Raw genomic sequence first — 12,156 nt, forward strand, 5'->3', positions numbered from 1 at the left:
AGGGACGGCTAGCGCAGATAGCCCTCGTGTAGTTTTGCGCGAAATTCAAAACAAACAAACAAACTTTGTTTCAATCGTATGTCGGTTTCGGCTTTCTAACCTATAATATATGCTTGAGCTTTAACCAGAGTTTAAAAGTGATCTGGTCACTCCCGTATCTACAAACCCTTATGCCAAATTTCTCTTCCTTTAATACTGGCCTAATTTCATTGCAAATGTTGTTTCTTGTCATTTTTAATATTTCATCTCGATACTAAATTTCATTGAAACAATAATAACAATGTTGTTTTCAGGTGCTAAAAAAAGGGACGCGACTGGCCACAGAAAACCCAGTTTATTAACACCGATGACTTAACACATACACACAAAAAGAATACGTCATATAAGCTGATGACGTCAAAGAGTAATGACTTCAAGCGTCACACACGCAGAAATAGTTAATCTGACATTCGAAATAATACTCATCAATTACGTCACCCGTGTTGTGGTTAAAAATCGTCTTACTAGCAGGGCGCTCACTCTGTGTGTAATAGGTATTGGGTCCGACCCCCATTATATGTAATGAAAAGTATAACATTGAAGTTTTATATGTTCATTTTCATAGTAAAAGTAATATTAAAACTTTATTTACAGTACAGAATTCGTTTCTTCTGTCCTCCGTTATCCATGTTATGGGACAAGAGAGATGTTCTCTATTATCTTCTCAGTTCACGTATTCAATTTAACACTAGTGCATACAGTAAACATTTGCGGTAAAATTAAGTGTTAGTGTTCTAAAAGTGTAACTCTATAGCTATACAGTTCTGATGCTCACTCGTTTGCCTCAAAAACGCCCCCCAGTGGCACAGCGGTACGTCTGCTGACTTACAACGCTAGAAACCGGGTTTCGATACCCGTGGTGGGCAGAGCACAGATAACCCATTGTGTAGCTTTGTGCTTAATTACAAACAAACAAGCTTCAAAAAGAAAGGAGATGGAACTATTACGGTAGAGGCTCTTTGCTAATGCCAAATTTTAACCAGCATAATGTCTCTGTGACATCACGAGTCTGGTTTTAGCAAACACAGGATCAATTTTACATTCAAGCATGAAGATGCTGTGAAATACTGTTGTTGTTTTTATTAAATGTAAACACAAGATAAATAAATTCTCATGTATATGATATTTTTAAATATGTACAAAAAAGAACAGTAATATTAATCAAAAACGAATATTTGCCGTATGCATGATAACCATAAACATATATATATATATATATCGATAGTTTATCCTAAAATAGTAACAGAGCATTTTCAGATTTTATATCGTTAAAACTTTACGATATATATACTTTCATTTATTTAAAGAATAGTCCACGATGTCATTAATAATATTCTGCTAGAGCACAAGCGTCACTGGCGCGTGTGTGCAGGACTCCTCACCCCTAGTTGCTTATATCACGAGACTATTCCTATTTATCCTGTTTAAACTGGTTTTTGTTTTCTGGTTTTGACATTAGTCAGTATTTTTGTATCTCAGTTTATTTAAAAATTAATTATCAATGAATAAGTATAGATATGTTTTAGATGAAATTGTTAAAATAAAACGTTGATTTTCCAGTGAAAATGATATGTTAGTGCAAATAAACATCACACTCACACACACCAAAAATCGTGTTATTTTTAGGAACGTTATTTTTCAGATATATCTGTATGTAAAACTTTGTGGTAAAGGTTTTAGTTTTGCATACCGAGGTCCCCTGTGGGACAGCGGTAAGTCACAACGATTCAAGCACTTTACTTACGGAAAAGTCACGATCCTTCGAGAATCTCATGACGTGTTACCAGCGTCACGTGACTTCGCTGTCGTAACATAGCGTTTCAGACTAATTTTTGGTTCTCATAAGCCTGGTAGGCATGGCCAGGTGGTTAGGGCGCTCCACTCGTAATCTGAGGGTCGCAAGTTCGAATCCCCGTCTCACGAAACATGCTCGCCCTTTCAGCCGTGGGGGCGTTATAATATGACAGTCAACCCCATTATTCGTTGGTAACAGAGTAGCCCAAGAGTTGGCGGTGGGTGGTGATGACTAGCTGCCTTCCCCTCTAGTCTTACACTGCTAAATTAGGGACGGCTAGCGCAGATAGCCCTCGTGTAGCTTTGCGCGAAATTCAAAACAAACAATTAAGCAGATAAAAGATAAACCTGAAATACTGCTTATATTCGGTATTGAATAAGTTAAAAGAAATGTAAAACTAAAGCATCCGTAATTTAAAGTATTTTGTACCACATATGTTACTTAGGCCCATCATGTAATAGTATTTACTAGCTGTTCGGTCAGGATCTTGGCTAGTTTCTCTGTCACAAAATTGCTCCTAATTCTTCTCACTGGATCTTTGAGAGTAATTTGATGTGCTTCTGTATTTCGGGTTTTTTCCTGGCTTCTTCTCGTTGGATCTTGGAGAGTAATTTGATGTGCTGCTGTATTTCGAGTTTTTTCCTGGCTTCGTCTCACTGGATCTTGGAGAGTAATTTGATGTGATTCTGGATTTCGGGTTTTCTCCTGGCTTCTTCTCATTGGATCTTGCCTCATAACTTGTTCAACAAGCCTATCTCTTTCTTGCTCTTTCTTTCTGTAACTTGCATCCTAATGGTTCATTTTCTTTCTCAGAGTTTCAAACTTTCTCCGTGATAAGTCACTTTTCCGTTTGGCAATTTTTGGCATCATGATTTTCGATGTTTTTGATCACTTTTTACCCATACTGAAGTAACAAAATACTTGTGTACCTTACGAAGATCGAGCTACTACAAAAATCCTGCACATTTGTATGCAACGATCTTCAGTCACCGAACCATTCAGTTCATAGTGTACGCTTGGATTTTCCTGTAGAAAAGTCACTTTTCTTCTAAAATATCACATTGATTCTCCGCTAGGAAGACTCGCGTTTAAATTCTGCATTAAACTCAATTAACCACAATTTTAGGAGTTTTATTAACCAAATTATTTTCGTTGATAATAACAAATGTACAAAATTAATGTACTTTATTAAAATGGAAAGAAGTATCATTTCTCCATTAACTAAGAAATTTAGGAAAAAATGTTATTAAATAAGGTCCTATTTTTTTTAAATTTTAGCAAGGGCCTATTTTATAACACTTTTCATTTTGGTGTGATATAAAGCTGTTATTGACTTATTTCTTAAAAAAAGTCGACACGTGCACTGAATAAACCTTTTTTTTTTACAAGAGACCCAATTGTAAAGAAACTTTGTTAGGAACTTCCCGTTATGATGGTGAAAAATCAGGTGAAGTTTCATTCATAACAGACTTAAACTATTGGAAGGGTTATATTATATATACAGGTGTGGATTGTAAACTTTTTTTGTTTCAGAATTTTCACGCAAAGTTTTATAAGGGCTATCTGAACTTTTATCTGACCAAATAGTGGGATTTGCCCGTCACTTATACCACACCCAGGTCTCCAAAGTGCAGAGCACGTTTTAGTGGTGACGGGACACGAACCGTGGACCCTCTGGATCGCAGACCCTGGCACTGTTACTACTTCACTAAGCCTGGCCCATTTTAAATTTACAACTGTTTATGTGCTGACATAACTTAAAATATTGAGGGATTTGTTCTTTATATTTTTTAGCAATATTCTGTTAATAATAAGGCCGGGCATGGCCTGACGGTTAGGGCGATGTACTACCAAATAGGGAAGCCAAGGATAAAAAACAAACAAACTTAACAATAAACAATTTTTGTATACAGTAAATGATACAGTTTTTAGTCTGTAAAGGTAACGTATTGATATTGAAGTGATTTAAACCTACAGTGAGCACATTGAGTGAGTGTTCTGACTCCCAGAAAGTCGTAATAACGATATATTGATTTAGATAAATATTCTTTCCTATGGAGTTATTTGGCTGTGTTTTCATTTTATTTAAGTGAAGTGGGGCAGAGGTGTTGCTAGGCGCTAGCACACGGGGCCCATGCACCTATTCTACTTAACAGTGCCCCGAATCTCCAATCATACCGAAACGCCGAAAATTCCCGCGCCTATGGGCCTGAGCCCCGAATCTTTTAGCACCTAGCGACGCTTCTGGGGTGGGGACTGCCCAGTACTCGCTGAGAACTGTAGACTCTCTAAATATATATTTAACTTGCATCTTATGTAACTGAAACACTTCAGCTTCCAATACTGTGTCATCCGTGTGTAGTAATCAGTGGTTAAAAAGTGCCTTATTAGGAAGTGCTAGGATGCTAGCCGTTTAACTCAGTTGGTAGAGGTTTAATAAAATTCGTACTTTTTTTTTACCTATTTTGTATTTCATCGAAAGTTTTTATTGGACTGCTTTCATTTCTATTGGTCGCAAATAAGTGTATTTATTCTGTCAGCGCTTCTTTTCTTTCGTAGAACGACGACCCACCACGTTATATAAAGTGCTTCCCGGCCATGCGACACCTGGAGGGGGACATCATACGGGTCAGAGACTGCGTACTCTTGAAGTCGGGTCCAAAAAAACAGACCTTCCTTTTGTCGCCAAAATCGTCGCCTTATGGGAAAGCGCAGAAGATGGTGAGATTATGTAGTAATGAGTTTGTCTTTATAACAAAGAATATTGTAATTCTTGTTTTTACATAGAAACAGAATGTGGAATTCAATAACATCTACTGTAGACTGTGAGATAGCAAATTCTATATTTTTATGATTATGATTGTGTTTATTATTCATTTAATATTTCCTTCTACCGGTTAATTTATCTATGAATTTTTAGTTGCATTAAAACGTTAACTCACCTTCTACACGATCATTTGTATTTTGAGTAAATATATATGTGTGTATGATGAAATTGGCTCCAGCTTCCTAGCGGTGACGTACAGATACTATTAATATAGCAGAAGAGTATGTAAATTTATTATCACTATCGTGGCCTACTCTGTGAATAAATACCCTGCCAGAAGCTTCACTAAGAGAGAGTCACGAAATAGTTATTGCTGTTTGTCACTCTATATTGAAAGTTATTGTTTGAATGTTGTATTTCCTGTATTGTATTTGTAATTAGGTTTTTCTTTTCTGGTTCTATTTCCCGATTCCATTATTATTGATTAATTGATATTTATGATAAATTGTTTATTAATATTGGTGTGAAGTTCTCGCCAGACATTTGTTTATTAACTGTGTTTTGGTAAGTGGTAAATTTATTTCTAAGTATTGTTATTGTGAATAAGTTGTGTTTTTTGTTGTTCGATCTTGATTGTAGTGGCGTGTTCATTTTAGATCATCACATTGGTAACTGGCATTGTAGCCTTGACTTGCTAATTTCTGTATGTATGTCTTAGTTGTTACTACACACCAGACATTTCAAATATAAGTTGCATGTGTTATGCATATCTCGTTAAAAATCTCCATAATATGATAGTTATCCGAGACTTAGATCCAGTATGTAAGAAGTTTCATTGGATAAATATTGTTTTTGTTTCTATCTGTATAATTTGATCAACAGATGGCGGGAGTTGGATTTCAATCATTTGCGATGAATGTTCCAAGACCGCACTGCCGTCAGTGATGATAACCCTGAATTATTTCATTTTTGTAAGAGATGTTTTCAGAGATTTTAACAAACACGGTAAACCTATTCACCCTTCCGGAGCCTCCACTTGTGCCAACAAGAATATATAATGATTATCAAGTTAACTAAATAAAAAAAGAAAAAAGAAAATCCACTGGTTCTTTGAGTTTAATTTCAACGGAACTAAATCCTTTCCTGACGTGGAGTTCCTTTCGAGTGAGTAAAACGTTTGGCGACTGACAAAAAAAGAAACACCACTTAAACCTTGCCGATTCTGAGAGGTTTAAGTAACATCTAGCCACTAACAAAATATGCAGATCGGTTTCAAATAAAATATATTGTAGATTCGCTATAGAAATAGATCAAGGGCACCAGCAGAAAAAAAAATTAGGGGTCAAGTAACTCAAGTTTGAAAAACTTATGAAATCGAAATACAATTACCTTATGATTTTACAGTAACATAGAATAATAATTTTACATATCTAGTAATTTTTTTCTTTTTGAAAATCCAGGGGGGTTAAGTGACCCCCTTGTCCCCTCCCGCGGGCGCCCATGAAATAGATGCATTTAAGAGAATAGAATAAATTCATTATAAAAACAACTTAAGCAACAAATAGCGCTGATTAGACTTCAATAGACGTAGATATAAATTTAAAATGTTACAGAAAAAGTAATTGTAATAGTCCCATAAAAATGTCCCCCAGTGGCTCGACGGTATGTCTGCAGACTTACAACGCTAAAATCCGAGTTTCGATACTCGTGGTGGGCAAAGCACAGACAGGCCATTGTGTTACTTTGTGCTTAACTACAAATAAACAAACCGATAAAAAAAATTTTCGCTTGAACATTAAACTACCCATAAAACTTCATTATTATTGAATAATTTCAAAAGAGACAAAATAGGATTAGGAATATGTATTACTTTATTTTAACATTCACTTAAAGTAAAATCAAAGCTTTACCGTTTATTATTCCCATGTGGCTTAGTGATTATAGTGCTGGGCTGTGTATTGGAAGGTCCGATGTATAATGCCGATATCGCTAAGTACTTTCAGTTGGGCGAGAGTTATAACCATTATAGCGAATTTAAAGTAGCCGATAGAAAGTGGGTGATGTTCGCTAGTTGTTCCATATAGTTAGCAGGGATGACTATGCCTGACTTTGGTTTTTGACTTAGTTGTTTAGCCCGAGTATCGCATAAGGTGTCATTCAGATTTAAAGACCAATAACAAGCGTAATGAAACCACTAATTGATAAGGTATAAGCGGAAACCGTACGCACAATTTCGATCCGTAATAATTATTACATTGTTCTAGTTGCTATTTCTAATTTCTAGATCGAATTACTAAGTCTAATTCCTTGTACTAATTTTTACTTTTAATTGCTAATCCTAATTTTTAGTGCCAATTTCTAATTCTAGTTTCTATTTCTTGGTTGCTAGTTATAATAGCTAATTCTAGGTTTGTTTGTTGTCGTTTTTTCTGCAAGTATGGAATATAACTATTAAATAGAAAATTCATTTCAGTTTATTTTACTCTACGACAGTTTTTGATATTTGCAACAAGCCCCCCAGTGATACAGCGGTATGTCTGCGGACTTACAACGCTAAAATCCGGGTTTTGATACCGTGGTGAGCAGAGCACAGATAGCCCATTGTGTAGCTTTGTGCTTGATTACAAATAAACAAACAAATTTACAAAAAATCTATTTTAGTTTCTCCGTAATTTTGAAATTGATGTTATGCCTAGCTTTCTACCTCGTAAAATGTACGTTAGGCCTAACTTCCTACCTCGTAAAATTGTACGTTAGATCGGGCTTACTATTCTATCAAATTGTGTATTAGGTTGGGCTTACTATTCTATCAAATTGTGTATTAGGTCGGGCTTATTATCTCATAAAAATGTGTATGTTAGTCTGGCTTTTTTTATGTGCTGTGAGTTTTCCACAGTAGTTAAATTGTGATTTAGAAAGACGTGGAACTCTCTTTTGTGATACATTTATAATAGCAGCGTGGTCCAATCAGAAGACCAAGAACGCTAATAACTTTAATTCTTCATGATGCGGAACGACTTTCAGGACCGCCTTTCCCCAGGTTTAATCCCTGATTTTCCACTTATAAAATCAATCATTTTTATGGAGTAAATTTTTAAATTATCGTCAGGTGTGAGTTGATACCTATGCCGTAGTTTTTGAAATTGCCATTAGATTCTGCTTCCTTTTCTTACAGGAAATAGCGAAATTAACAAGTTTGTTGTTATTTCTGTATGGTAAGTCTTGAAGTTGACATTAAAATCGGGTATGTCTTTACAGAAATGAATTTTTAAGATAATACTTCGGTTCATAATTTTGCTTTCCTGTAGGAGAAATGATGATGAGTTTGATGTGGTACTACCGACCTGAACATACAGAACAAGGCCGAAGACCGCTAGACATGGAAGACGAGATCTTCGCATCTAAACACAGAGATGTCAATAGTGTCGCGTGTGTCGAGGACAAATGCTATGTCCTTACGTTTGCGGAGTACTGCAGGTATGCTAGTCATTTTAAAGAGTTTACCAAGCAGTATTTAGTAATGTTATGCTTGCAATGAATAAGATTTTGTATATTGAGAGACGCTGTACAAAATATATTCTAAATCTTTGTGATTTAGTCTTAATCTGTCCAATATCGTATGATACCATTTTGATTGACAGTACCAAATTATATTAAATTTTGCATGACAGTACCTTACAATATCAAATGTTGTATGATAGCACCTTATTATGCCAAATCTTGCTTGACAGTACCATATTATGCCAGATCTTGGTTGACAGTGCCACATGCTGCAACATTTTCTATATACTACTGGTTATAGTAATCGAGTATTAATTTAGAATAGAAAAAATATAAGTTCATTAGTTTTATTCAATCATGCATGAAACTGTTAAGCTTAGCAAAGAAAATAAACCCATTATCATTTAATTTTTTATTTTGAACTTGCTGTAATTAGTCTTAACCAATGTATCGCACTTGTCGTCCCATTTTAATTACACAATTAATGAGATTGCTACATTTATCGTATTAATGCTTATTTTGAACAGAATATGTGCGTTGCGTACAATAATCGTATGGAACCTATGTAATCTCCCATATTGTGTTAATCTTCGTATTTGTGTCTCGTTGAGACAGATACCGTAAAGGGGTAAAACTGATCGAGGAAGAACTCAATCCCAAGTCCTCTGTGGTCCCGCAACCGGAAGAGGAGTATCCTCGTATCAGTCGACTTCCTCCCGGACGAGTTTCTCCAGAAATGATATTCTTCTGTCGGAAGGTCTACGATTTTCGCCAGAAAAGACTTCTTAAAAATCCCATGTAGAAAAAAACGTTGTTTGTAATTACATTAATGCTAACATCAATTGAGTATAACACTGATAGCTGAGACAAAGAGTCAGTCCATTGCAAAATGAGATTATCTTAATTATTGCCATTGTCGACAGTGCTTTTCATAGTGTTTGTGTGGTCCATGTAAGACATGGATGAAAACTTAGTTAGTGCAGCACCAGTGAGAATTTTATCTCTGCCTTCAATTGTACACCATGTAGTGATTAGATAGGAAGCACGTGGATTTTCCTATTTTCAATGTATTTGTGATTTTTCAATTATAGAAGAAGATCGTGGAGATAGAACGTCAGGCCGTTTTCCTTCCATAGTAAAGCTCGTTTTTGATATGTTGTTCATTATTTTAAAGCACATTCTTACTATTTTCTTCATTACTTTAGTTTTCATCGTGATATATGTGTTATGAATAGCTGGTATATTCGAATACATTCTGGTGTCGAACAAACGTATCTTGATATTTCCGCTAAGAAATTCACTCATGATTGATTTTTTTCCCTTTTTTATAATCAAACAATTAACTAAAATATTATTGGAAGTATGAATGCTTTGTGTTTATATGAAGTAAGTTTGAGAACACGATTTAATTGACTTTGATTTTTAGTAACATCTAAGACTTAATCATAGATCCTTCAAAAAGCGCTTTATTTCTGAAAATTTGTAGTCATTTCTAATACATGTAAACATTGCACGTGTGTTCGGAAAGACCTCCCTCAGCGGTCAGTATAGAATTTGCAACAATTAATTTTCAAATAAAACAGTTCTTTTCATATATTGTATACTGTAACGACATTTTTTTATTGCCAGATTATACAGAAATATCGGCTAGCAACATGATATTTAACTCATTTTCCAGTGAACGTGTTTGTGTATGGGGAAAGATGTTGATGATAAATAACAAGCTAATACAAAATAGTCAGAAAAGTATTACTGGAAGTAAGGCTTCTTTCCAGTGCTTAATTTAAATTTATTTGATCGTGCAACAACACGTGCGTTTGTATTCGTGCAGAATTATGTGGGTATGTATTGCTTTTTACATTACGTCGTAAACTTTATGCAGTAAAATGTGACGCGAAAACCATAATCAACAGTAACAAGGTTAATGCAGGTTATTCACATGTCAACAAGAGCCGTCTGTCACACAGCTTTATATAGGGCTCATATTTAGTTATACTTAGTGTTAAATTGCCAGCTCCTTTCGAATAGTGAGGTCATTTTGAACCAGGGAAAACGGCGTGATTCCTTCTATCTGAATAACGTAATTCAGTCAGCAAAATATCTATATTAGATGTAGGCGAGTGAAAGCATTAACAAACCTGCTGGATATTGAAGAAGATTGCATGCATGTATATTTATTTGGTGTTGTTTATAAAATATTTAGTAGTTTAGAGCTGACTGGAACAACGTAGTTACCTTAAGACGACAAAGGGAGCTTCAGAAATATCTCACTTGGTAAGAGCTTTTGACAAAAAAAAACTGTCTTGTCCGTTGTAAGTGATTTGTTATTGTTACATTGTAAGTTGTAGGCTCTCTACATTCCGATATTTCGAGGGAAGTGAATGGGAGTGAGGGTGGTGCGTGTGTGTGTGTGTGGTGGGGGGGGGGGTTAAACTTTTCATATCTGTCTTTTTTTCTTCCTTTTTTTTTTTTTTTGAGAGGAATTTTATATTCGATGCCAACAAGAGAGAATCACTATATAAATGGAATGCACATGGCAACAGTGATAGAATTGAACTTTTTGTTTTGGTTTTTAAATGCACGTATATTTAGGATATTCTCTGCTTTGCAGTGATAAGTTTTTGGTTGTCTTGTTGATTAATGTGTGCCGCTTTAAGTATATTCGTAAAAATAAAAAGACCTAAGTATAAGTTTTAGAGTTAGAAGTAAATGTTAAAAAGTGTTATTTGAAAAAAAAACGAATTTACATCCGAGCGTGTCAAAAGTATAGGAAAAAGTATTTTTTTAATTTTTGGATCAACAAAAATATATATATAAGGCAAAACAACATGCTTCTAACGAAACAAAGCAGTAAAACACTGAAATGCATACAAGTTGACTTGGGTACTTGCATTTTCTTAACGATAGTAAAATACTGTTTTCCATTGTTCCTATTAAATATCTAATAAAACTTTTACGTTTATGCACAGAAAAAAAAGCACATTTAGATTTCTCAAAGTGTTTGTTTTGGCGGTTGCATTGTAATTTTAAATAAATTTGGCCTTTTGAGATAATTAACCGTACAAGCTTATTTTTACCTAACAAGTGCACCATTCTGATTTTTATCACTCTTCAATTAATAATCCTGTCTTTGTTATAAGTCTTTGTTTTTTTAACACTTAGGTAACTGTTGAGTAATGATTTGATTTGCTCAAAGTTAGTGTTTTATTTTGTTACACATAGTTTGTATGAGAATGTCCAGCTTAAAAAACTTTTTTCATTATGAAATGATTGGAACTTTACAAATAAACGTGTCTTTTTCTACTGCTATTAATTGATTTTGTTTGTTTTTACCTTGTCACAATAAAGCACGAAAACCTATGTACATTAAAATATAGTAGATTCTAATACAGTAGTATCATAATGAAATCGATGTCTCGACTCTATGTATGAACTTTTCCATAAAGATTTGAGTTCAGCGTCGGCTAGTGATTAGCGTGCCGAATTATTGATTTACGGGTTCAATGTTCGCGTCCGTTTCCGTAAAAACAATCGATCTCCGCAATTTCGGGTCCTGGCTGTGTTATAAGAGCGACAGTGAAATACCAATATTCGTTCAAACAAGAGTAGCCCAAGAGGTGGCGGTGTTTGCCTGACCTTTAGTCTGTCAGTTACAAATTAAGGACTGCTAGCGGAAATAATCCTTTCTACGGACACATGGAAACAAACCGCAAAGATTTAATTGTTTATGAATTGTCTCCTTAGTGACTCAGTGTTGAAATTCAGGGCTATAAACCTGAAATTCTGGGGTAGATCCTAGCGGCGGGATAGACCATTATGTAACTTTGTGCTAAGGTTTTTTTAGCATTTTGAAAGGAGTTTTTATTCTGAGATTTTGCTCATTTCATCATAAATTAAAGGAAGATTTTCCGATAAATTACGGTCTGCTGGTGGTTATGGCGCTTGACTCGCAACCTGAGGATCGCGGGTTCGAATGCCCATCGCCGAACATGATCGCCCTTTCAGCCGTAGGGCATTATAATGTGACAGTTAAATCCCACTATTCGTTGGTAAA

The 12,156-nt window shown here is 35.1% G+C and overlaps 1 pseudogene; it reads left to right on the forward strand.

Annotated features, from left to right (window-relative positions):
• LOC106465642 overlaps positions 1-11,400 on the forward strand; it is a 40,515-nt pseudogene extending 29,115 nt beyond the window's left edge.
• The last annotated feature ends 756 nt before the right edge of the window (positions 11,401-12,156 follow it).

This window comes from Limulus polyphemus, unplaced genomic scaffold, assembly GCF_000517525.1.
Source record: "Limulus polyphemus unplaced genomic scaffold, Limulus_polyphemus-2.1.2 Scaffold2008, whole genome shotgun sequence".
NCBI classification, from domain to species: domain Eukaryota; kingdom Metazoa; phylum Arthropoda; class Merostomata; order Xiphosura; family Limulidae; genus Limulus; species Limulus polyphemus.